The sequence below is a fragment of the Rana temporaria genome, chromosome 11, assembly GCF_905171775.1.
Source record: "Rana temporaria chromosome 11, aRanTem1.1, whole genome shotgun sequence".
Lineage (NCBI taxonomy): Eukaryota > Metazoa > Chordata > Amphibia > Anura > Ranidae > Rana > Rana temporaria.
The window spans coordinates 144,012,133-144,021,250 of NC_053499.1; the positions used below are offsets into that span (position 1 = coordinate 144,012,133).

A 9,118-nucleotide genomic window follows, 5' to 3' on the forward strand; every position below is an offset into this window, starting at 1 on the left:
GCCCCTTTCCGCTCCGTCTGTCCGTTCATTACAAGTCCGTTAACGGACTTGTAATGAATCCCTATGGGGACGCGTCCGTTAGCGGATGGAGCATCCGCTAGTGTCCGCGTCAGTCGGGTTCCGCTTTTCCGAACGGAAGAAACCCTATTTTTCTTCCGTTCGGCGGAGCGGAACTGATGCAGACGGACAGACGGTCCGTCTGCATCAGGTTCCCCATAGGGGACAGCGGAGCAGAGACAGGGCGGTCCCTGCACTGTGTGCGGGGACCGCCCTATCCGCCGACAGCTGAGCGGGGATCCCCGCTGAGCCGATGAAGACACACGGAGCGGACCCGGAAACGGTCCGCTCCGTGTGAAAGAGCCCTAAAGCGGAGCTCCACCCTAAAGTGGAACTCCCGCTGATTGGAAAACCCTCCCCCCTCCGGTGTCACATTTGACACCTTTCAAAGACAGGTATTTGCACCCACTTCCTGCCACAGTCTGCGGGCAGGACGTCACCTCCCGTCCCCCCGTTGTGTTCTGGGAACACTCGGCTCCCAAAGCACAGCGGGAGCCAGTCAGCAGGCACAGCGCGAATCGCGCATGCGCCGTAGGAAAGCGGGTAGTGAAGCCAGAGCGCTTCACTTCCTGGTTCCCTTACCAAGTATGGCGGGGAGGGGGCAGCAGAGTGACGAGCGCTCCTGTGCTGCGGACGGCGCTGGACTCCAGGACAGGTAAGTGTGCCGATATTAAAAGTCAGCAGCTGCAGCATTTGTAGCTGCTGACTTTTAATATTTTTTTTTTCAGCGGACATCCGCTTTAAAGGAAATGTTGGGCGACTCCTGGTGAAAGGTGGGAAGGTTTTAACCCCTTTCTGCCTGCCACATAGAAAAATGATGGCCGGAAAGTGGTTTCATTATCCTGACTGGGCGTCATATGACGTTCAGCAGGATAAGCCACGAGCGCGAGCAGCGATCGGTGGTGTGGTGTGTCAGTCTGCATCTCTGATCTAGGTAAAGAGCCCATGACGTAGGCTCTTTAGCACAGTGCTCATCAACCCCTGTCCTCAGGGCCCACTAACAGGCCAGGTTTGCAAGATAACTGAAATACATCACAGGCGATATCATTTGCTTCTCAGTGTTTGTAGTATTCTAGTCTGCATCTCCCCAAGGTAATACATAAAACCTGGCCTGTTAGTGGGCCCTGGGGACAGGGTTGATGACCACTGCTTTAGCATGTGATCAGCTGTGTCCAATCACAGCTGAGCACAGTGTAAACAGAAAGACGTTTAACCGCTTCAATACCAGGCACTTACGCACCTTTCTGCCCAAGCCAATTTTCAGCTTTCAGGGCTGTCGCAATTTGAATGACAATTGCGCGGTCATGCAACACTGTACCCAAACAATTTTTTATCATTTTGTTCCCACAAATGGAGCTTTCTTTTGGTGGTATTTGATCAAATCTGCGATTTTTAATTTTTTGCGCAACAACTAAAAAAGCCCGAAAATTTTGAAAAAATAAATACGTTTATTTTTTTCTGTAAAATCTTTTGTAAATAAGTTTTCTTCTTCAATTACAGGCACTGATATGGATGCACTGATAAGGTGGCACCAATGGGCATCACTTGTTTTATATTTTTGCCAGTCAGTGCCCATTTGTGGCATCTATTGTGAATATTTAACATGTGGATGGCCATGGGGTACATACCTGGCCATCCACATGTTGCCCCCTTCCCTGGTGGCTTCCTTGGTGGTCCAGTGTGGGCATCTGCTGGGGGGGCTTAGCTGATAAACAATCAGCGTATACCCCCCGTCAGGAGAGTCGCCGACCGGCTCTCCTCTACTCGCGTCTGTCAACGGCTCTTCCTGTTTACATCGTGATTGGACACAGCTGATCACGTGGTAAAGAGCCTCCACCAGAGGCTCTTTACCGAGAACAGAGATGCAGTGTGTCAGACTGACACCCCGCATCACTAATCGCCGTGCTGCACGCCCCCACGGGCGCACGCCGGCCTGTTATCCTGCTGGACGTCAATAGACGTCCAGTCAGGATAACAGAACCACTTCCCGGACGTCAATTTACTATTGACCGGGCGGGAAGTGGTTAAATCGGCTTTTCCTCCACTCACACTGACAGATGCGAGTAGAGGAGAGCCAATCGGCTGCACTCTTGACAAGGGGGGGGTCTGTGCTGATAATCAGAGCATTGATTATCAGTGCAGACCCATTGAGGATGCCCACTTCAGACCACCAGGGGTGGCACTACTGTGCCCATCAATTATGCCTGCCAGTGCCTCCTGATCAGTGCTGACCATTAGTGCCACCTATGAGTGCCCATCAGTGCTGCATACAAGTGCCTCAGTATAAGTGCTAATCAGTACTACCTCATAAGTGAAAGTGAAAACACTTATTTACAAAAGTTTTGTGACAGAATATTTTTAAAAATTTCTGTCTTTTTATTTATTTTTTATTTGTAGCGCAAAATAAAAACCGCCAGCAGTGATCAAACACCACCAAAAGAAAGCTCCATTTGTGGGGGGAGGGGTTGGAAATGATAAAAATGTTGTTTGGGTACAGCGTCGCATGACTGACGCATTTCACCAGAACATGGGATTAGGTGGGTCAGAATGGGGGGGGGGGGGGGGGTTTCCAAGCATGCACGTGCAGTCCAGAACAGTTTGATTGAAATGCCGGGGTCAGCTGTGCAGCCAGTCCCATCACCGAGGATCACCTATGAAGAGCGCAGACGAGCGTTATCGGTTGCCGGCACCGGAGATTCCACACACTGATGGATCTGGTGATTTTTTTTCAGCAATAAAATCCTGATGGGGTCCTAACCCCTCGGCTCTCCACCCAAGAATAACTAAAGGAAAGGTTTGGCTTTAGAGACAGCCATGAGATTCAGCCCTGGTTCACACTGGGTACGATTTGGAACGATTTGAGATGCGATTTGACATGTCAAATCGCATCTCAAATCGGCGGCAATAGCACTGTCCTAATCAGTGCGACGCCGCATCTGCGCTTTCAAAAAGTAGTTCCTGTACTACTTTTTGCGATTTCGGGCCGCGATTTACATTAAATTGCGGCCGAAATCGCGGCAAAACCGCAGCCGCGAAATCGCGGTAAAATCGCGCATTTTACCGCGATTTTGAATTTGCAGCAGTGTGAACCTAGGCACAAGATGTAAATCCCGGCCATTCTTCCCCGATTATTCACCTTCACTGATGAGCAGTGTTAGGGTTACACAATGTTGTTGACATAATCCAGGTTAATGATCGCTCTTCCCTCCGGCGGCTGCACTCCCTCCTGGCGGGTTGTTTACCACTGATAACAACGCACTAAAGTTTATTGGCGAGTTATCTGTGCCCGGCGTCTCCTTGACATTTGCCGCATTCCTCTCCTATCAGGCACGTTCCAGGATGGCAGAGAACTTCACCCCCCCCCACAACATACACACACAGATCATATCTGCCCAGGTAGACAACAAAGCTCATCCCCAAAACACACACACTTCAGTCTTGTACAGTTAAACCATACAAGTACAGGAGAGGAGCCGTACTCATATGGCTTAATCTGATTCCACTTCACACTGTGAGCTTCTCACAATGTGCATTAGAAACTGCAGCAAGTCAGACAGAGCCCGCCTCATTTCCTGGCAGCAGCATCATCTAGTACTTTCCTCCCCGGCCTGACTGTCCCTGATTGAAATTCAGCCTGTGTGTATGGCAGCCGGTCTGACAGAAGCCGGACGGACGAACAGCCGACTTCTGTCAAAGGTTCCTGATCAGCAATCTTAGCAAATAGCAGAGAGCGCTGCCCGTAGTGTTCTGGCGGGGAACAGCACATCAGGGGAGATCGCTGTACTGGTCCGTTTTTTTTCCACCTAACTCGATGGGTTGAATGAAAAGAATGTAGTGGTGTGTACGTGGCTTAAAGCGGTTGTGTACCCAGCTTTGTGATTTTTACCTACATTTAAGCCTATAATAAGGCTTACTTGTAGGTAAAATGAGTATATCTCCTATACCTGTACAGTTTAGGAGATATGGACTTTGCGGCGCAGTCCTTACAGGAACAATCTCGATAGGGGAACCTTAACGACAAGTCACCGGCTTACAGTGCCAGAAACAGCGACTCCCACACGCATGCGTGGAAGTGATGTCATCACGCCCACGGCCACTCATGTAGCTGGAGGCCACGAACCCGGAAGAAAGACTAGGGGAAGATGTGATCCATTTCAGCCCATCGTGGCGCAGGAAGGCTTCATTCTCAGGTAAGTTCCATCACAATGTGCTAGTATGCAATGCATACTAGCACATTATGACATTGCCTTGCAGGGAATTTCTTTTTTTTCTATCCCCTGCGGTGTACAACTGCTTTAAGACGCAGGCAACACACGCGAAAAATAATAATAAAGCTGAAAAGCCATAATAGGAGTGCTCCTTTAAATCAGATAGGTCTGCATCTGATCGATAGGTAATGCGATAAACCAATCTGAAATGAGAGAGTGGGTAACCGCTCAAAGAGAACCAGGTAATCCGATTCCTGTGGTCCGAGCCAAGGGTGCAGGCAGTGCAATCAAAATGCAGGTTAGGATGAAGGAAAAAAGGTGGGACAGCCGCACTCCAAAAAAACTCCTCCTTTAATTAAAAATCACAAAATACATGCCACAGCAAAAAACAGCACAACAAAAGAAGAGCTGACGTTTCGCACTATGCCTTAGTGCTTCTTCAAAGCTATGAAGAAGCACTAAGGCATAGTGCGAAACGTCAGCTTTTCTTTTGTTGTGCTGTTTTTTGCTGTGGCATGTATTTTGTGATTTTTAATTAAAGGAGGAGTTTTTTTGGAGTGCGGCTGTCCCACCTTTTTTCCTTCATCCTAACCTGCGATAAACCAATCTGTTTGTGTCCAATCAATAGTAAACTTTTTAAACCAACCTGCCTGCATGCAATCAATAGGTAATACGATAAACCAATCAGTCTGCTTCAATCTGATACATATCATATCATAAGCCAACTGATCGATAGGTAATGCGATAAGACCAATCAGCCCGTTTACGATGGATGGGAAACACAGATCAGCCTGCATTGCACACACAAAAAATAAAAAATACCAGCCTGCGCCCAATCAATAGGCAACAAGATCACCCAATTGGTCTGTGCCAGATCAATAGAGAACGTTTTACACCAACTGGTCTGCGCCTCACTGATAGGCAACGCAGATAAACCAGTTCGCTCTGATCAATATGTAACGCGATACACCGATGGGCCGTTGTTTAATAGAGAAGTAGCGTGATAAACCGCTCCGCCCCACTCCAATCAATAGGTAACACAATAAACCGATCGTCCTGTGATGGGCCATAGCATTCACTCATTTTTCGAAGGCCCCCATACACACACTATTCGATTTTGGCCCAGATTCAGAGAGACTTACGACGGCGTATCTCCTGATACGCCGTCGTAAGTCCGAATGAGCTCCGTCGTAGCTATGCGACCGATTCATAGAATCAGTTACACATAGATTTCCCTAAGATCCGACCGGCGTAAGTGTCTTACACCGTCGTATCTTAGGCTGCATATTTACGCTGGCCGCTAGGTGGCGCTTCCGTATATTTCCGCGAGGAATATGCAAATTAGGTAGATACGCCGATTCAGAAACGTACGTCCGCCCGGCACATTTTTTACGTTAGGCTTTTTCCGGCGTAAAGTTACCCCTGCTATATGAGGCGTATCCTATGTATGGACGTCGTTCCCACGTCGAATTTAGAAAATTTTACGTTGTTTGCGCAAGTCGTTCGCGAATAGGTCTGTAAGTTACGTTCACGTCTAAACCATTGACGATTTGCAGCGTCATTTCGAGCATGCGCACTGGGATTCTTTCACGAACGGCGCATGCGTCGTTCGTAAAAAACGTCAAATACGTTGGGTCACAATTAATTTAAGTAAAACACGCCCACATCATCCCCATTTGAATTTTGCGGGCTTACGCCGGACCAAATACGTTACGCCGCCGTAACTTAGGGTGCAAGTTCTTTCTGAATACGGAACTTGCGCCCCAATTTACGGCGGCACAACGTATCTGAGATACGTTACGCCCGCTGAGAAGATACACCATTGTATCCGAATCCGGGCCTTTGTCTTCAGATTTACCAAAACCATATAATAGGAGGTCAAACCTTAAGAGTTTAAATTTGTATGCAATCAATCATGCAGGTCCTTGCACTACGTTGTTTTTGTAAATCTGAAGACAAATATCTGCAGAAAATCTATTAGTGTGTATGGGGGCTTAAAGGTCGCCCATACATTATACAATTTTCCTTTAGATTTACCAAAACCATATAATAGGAGGTGAAACCTAAAACACTTACAATTTGTATGCGATCAGGCCGGCCCTTCTACTACATAGCTGAATGTAAATCTAAAGAAAATTGAATAAGAGAATTGTATGGTGTATGGCCAGCTTGTATCCCATCGGAAATCCCTGTGAAAACATTACCAAGTAGGCCCTCCATGTCATGCGCCGTGCGGGGGATTCTGCGGCTCGCGATCGGCACGCTAGCTCAGAGTCCCCCTTTAGAAACACAGGCAGGAAGTCACGTGCTCACATTCCAGCAGACGCACGAGTCCCGTGTCGGCTTCCAGCGGGTGTGACACAACACCTAAGGAGAATTACAAGTGGCAGCGCTGCGATGTGTATTTGCTTGTCTTGGAATGCGATTACGGAAAAATGTGGGCGGCCGGGGGGCGGAGCCAGGAGATGGGGTGAGAGCGTTTGGGAAAATATTTTTTTTGCAGATCCAACGTTAACCCCTTGCTGGCGGGAGAGAAGACGGCGAAGGGACAACACTTTATTGTGAGATTCACAGGAAGTTGGGGGGGGGCCCATTATACCAAAGAGCGCCCCCCCCCTATAAGGCAGCGATAAAATATTTCCCAGCACTCAGCAAAGAGGACCGGTCACATCAGTGACATAAACAGAGGTTCAAAGTGAAGTTCCCCCGGACCCCTCCTGTGTACTCAAACAATGCCATGAGCACAGGGCCCCAGTGGTGAAGACACTGTACATTAAAGCGGAGCTCCAGGGAAAGAAAAAAAAGTCAGCAGGTACAAACACTGTAGCTGCTGACTTTTATTATTCGGACACTTGCCTGTCCCGGGACCCAGCGATGTCTTCACCCCAGCTGATTTTTTTAATCGGCTCTCGGGTGCTGCCATCTTGGTGTAGCCTTGCGGCTTCACAGCCAGTTCCCTACTGCGCATGCGCATGAATGGCCCAGCAGCGGGGAAAGGGGGCTGAACTTCCAGGCGACTTCCCCGCACCAAAGTCATCTGGAAGTGGGAGCGGGTACCTGTCAAAACCAGGTACCCACTCCCCTCTGATAAAGGTGCAATATGAGGCAGCAGAGGTAAATAAGCGGGGCGTCCCATTTTAGGTGGAGCTCCACTTTAATGAGCTGCATGTCATCATTTCTTTTTGCCATGTTGGAGCACATGAGGGGTCCAGGATAAGTTCCTGGTGTGTTTTGCTCCATGTAGATTTGCTTTATAGGCCCCGGTGTTGTCACTATATAGATTCAAGTGTCACTAAACCCCGGACCCTGCATTCACTATATCTGGTCTCCCACAGTACACAGAACATGGAAATGCAATAGATTTAGTAAATATAAAACTGCTAAATACTTTTTTTTTCTCATCAGCAGTATATAGCAGTGTTGTGACTTCTATCAGTGTCTGGTTAAAGCTTGTAGGAGGAGTTTTCATTCTCCTGTATAGCTGGAGTCACACCTATGCATTTTTAGTGCTTTTTGCAGATGTGCACTACAGTCCATTTAACATGGTTTCCTATGGATGACGTTCTGAAGTGCAAATCTGCAAAATGCAGAAATGTGAGCCTTACTGTCCTATGAGGCTGCAGGGGACCCCTGACCCTCTGTCTGGACAGTTCCAATTGGCCCTGTGCTGATTACATGCACTAAACCAAGAAAAAAAAAAAAAAAAAAACTCTAGCAATACCCAGTTTCCCTGAAAATAAGACAGTGTCTTATATTCATTTTTGCTCCCAAAGATGCGCTAGGTCTTATTTTCAGGGGGATGTCTTATTCCCCCCCCCCCCCCCCATGAAGAAGAATACGATACACATTTATTGTTGAACAAATGTCATTTTAAGTGAACCCCCTCCCCCACCCCTGTGCCAGTGGACACCTTTACCAAATATCCCCTCCACCCCACCGACTCCTGCTCCGCGCTACTCACTTTCTAATTGCGAGTCGGCCAGACTCTGTCAGGGCAGAGCGAGCAGCAGGCGGCAGCTTGTCCTGGCGGCGGCGCGTGCTCTCTGAAGAAAAGAGACCACGCACTTCCTGTCTGCACTGCGGCCAATAGTGAGCTGCGTGGTGGCGCCCGCCGCTACGATCCAGAGTTACTTTAGCTTCGGGGGGCCTCATCATCGGGATGCTTTATGTTCGGGGAGGTCTTATTTTCTGAGGGGGGGAATGCCTTATATTTCAGCGAGAGGCAAAACTGTAAGTAGGTCTTATTTTCGGGGGATGTCTTACTTTCGGGGAAACGCGGTATACACCAAACTGAGAATGTGTAGTTACTCCAAGGCTCTGTACCATCAGCAGATGCATTGGGGGGGGACTGTGGAAGGGGAGGATCAGAGAAGACAGGATCAAACAGCTTTTTTTACACAATGCAGAATATTAACCCCTTAGGTTCCACAGAGTATTGCTATAGACCTCAGTGGTGCCACTGCTATAAATTGAGGCCTACACAGCCAATACACTGTGCTCACCCCCATGTGTGCTCCAACACAGCAAAGAAGAAGCACTGGCAAGCAGCTCATCTACTTATAGGAGTGACATCCCTGGGGTCTATACAGCAAATATACATACAGCAAAACACACCAGGGATTTACCCCAGGTTTCTTCATGTGTGCACTAAACACAGACAACAGCATGCAGATCATCACTTTATATCACAGACATCACTGGGGCCTCTATAGCAAGGAGTACACAGAGCAAACATGGCAGATCTTACCCCGGACCCCGAACACAGCAAACAGGAAATGCCATGCAGCTCATTCATTTATAGCAGTGACATCATAAAGTTTACACAATGGCCGTTTATCCCGGGACCCTTCCTA

At 48.3% G+C, this 9,118-nt stretch overlaps 1 protein-coding gene across 1 annotated transcript in view; it reads right to left on the reverse strand.

The window, feature by feature from the left end:
* Positions 1-9,118, reverse strand: part of LOC120917794 (Wilms tumor protein 1-interacting protein homolog) — a 67,269-nt gene that overhangs the window by 30,635 nt on the left and 27,516 nt on the right. The gene's annotated exons all lie outside the window — the stretch shown is intronic.